Source organism: Miscanthus floridulus, chromosome 12 (genome assembly GCF_019320115.1).
Source record: "Miscanthus floridulus cultivar M001 chromosome 12, ASM1932011v1, whole genome shotgun sequence".
In the NCBI taxonomy this organism is placed as follows: Eukaryota; Viridiplantae; Streptophyta; class Magnoliopsida; order Poales; family Poaceae; genus Miscanthus; species Miscanthus floridulus.
In genome coordinates this window covers 68589928-68591621 of record NC_089591.1, presented here as the reverse complement: position 1 = coordinate 68591621, position 1694 = coordinate 68589928, and the positions used below count along the sequence as shown (strand labels likewise).

Here is a 1694-nt window from a genome sequence, read left to right as displayed (position 1 = left end):
TATCCATTATAATTAGTCTAGCTAATGATGTATATTTTAAAAATTAAACAAAATTTTGAAGATTAAATCAGATTTTATGATTTGTAATTGCATAGTTTTCAATAAAATATTTTGATGACTTTTTTTAAAAAAATGTAGGTCGATTTATCCCTAAACAATGAACATAGTTCGATTTATCCCTCATGGCTACTATGGCATCATGTAGAAGTAGAACGACTAATATGACACCACATCAAAAAAACCACTATCTAAACCACTTAAAATGAAAAAACAAATAGTTTTAAAAGATAAGAAAATTAAGGGACCAAGAGGACTTTTCCGTTGAGGAATATGGCCTCGGAAGGACCGGTAAGTGGTATGAAGATGTGGGCTGACTGACGGTCCAAAAATAACCAAGCCCAGTATACAATCTTCTCTTGTGTTTTCTTTTTTTCCCCCACAAAGCCTTCGTATATTCATGCGACTGTTTATGGATGAAGTACTAATAATCCCATTACAGTTTGAGAAGCATTTTCCCAACAGACCAAAGGTTCGCTGAACATTAAAAAGAAATATAGAATCTCAGATGAAAACAAGATTCACAGAATATTATACCCGTCATTAAGCTTGTCTCAGTTCAGTCTTCTGCCGATATGTACCTTGGTACTATGAAAAAATTGAACTGGGATAGCAGTAGCACAAGAGAGCTAACAAACATAACGAGATTATAACAGATCTACTCCTACTTGGGTGACATGCACTTCTACTCCTACTTGGGTGACATGCACTTCTACAGACTGGTAGAGCTGAAACTGGTCCAAACTGTCAACCTGATGATGCACACTCTTCTGAAAAAGGATGGTAGATGTTGAAGTGTCAATTCACATGGCGCACCCATTGCTCCAACCGGAGCTGCTTCATTGGACGACCAACATAGGGCTTGCCTTTGCGAGGACACTTCCATTTCCTGCTCGGCTCTGGTACCGGAGATGCGTTTACTTCTGAAAAATTAGTCTTGTCTGCCAAGGGACGTCTGGTTTGCTCTTGGACCAAAACTTTCTGGTTTGGAATGATGACATTCTCTTTTAAGTTCCCCTTTTCCTTCTCTTTCCCAGTTGGGTGCCTCAGAATTTTGTTTGTTTTTGTGTTCCTCTGGTTGCTTCTCCTTCCTCTTTATAGCTATAAAACCATCTGATGCAACCATTTCTTGTCGCCTTTTACTGTCTAATGAAAGCTTGCAGCGGTCAGTTCCCCCTAGGGGAGAATTCTCTTCATTGCCAGTTTCCCCTAGTGGAGAATTACCTTCAGTGTCAGCTAAACTAAGACTGTTGCGACTAACAAGACTTGTGCTGTTGTCAACACCATCTGGGATCGTTTTCTCAGTCCCAGCTAGAATGGTACTGTTGAAACTGACAGGCAGTTCAATATGGTTGATGACATCTTCTTCAAAGCCTTCTCCAATATCAGCCAAGCATGCATGATCACAGTTAGCAGAATTTTTACTCTCAAACTCCTGATTTGCAGGGGTGCTTTCTTGAGTGTCAGCTGAACTAATACGATCACAATCGACCAGCACCTTGCTGTGCTCAGTTGTGCCTTCCTGGCTATGTCTAGTACTATCAGGCAAGCTTGTTGAACAATCCTTTTTTTCTGAATGTGCCTCACATGTTTCATTAAGAGGAAGGCTTGTACAATCTGACACATGCTTCAGTGCA

At 39.9% G+C, this 1694-nt stretch overlaps 1 pseudogene; it reads right to left on the bottom strand.

Annotated features, from left to right (window-relative positions):
• Positions 1 to 523: 523 nt before the first annotated feature.
• On the bottom strand, positions 524 to 1693 carry LOC136496061 (uncharacterized; annotated as a pseudogene).
• Position 1694: the final 1 nt, after the last annotated feature.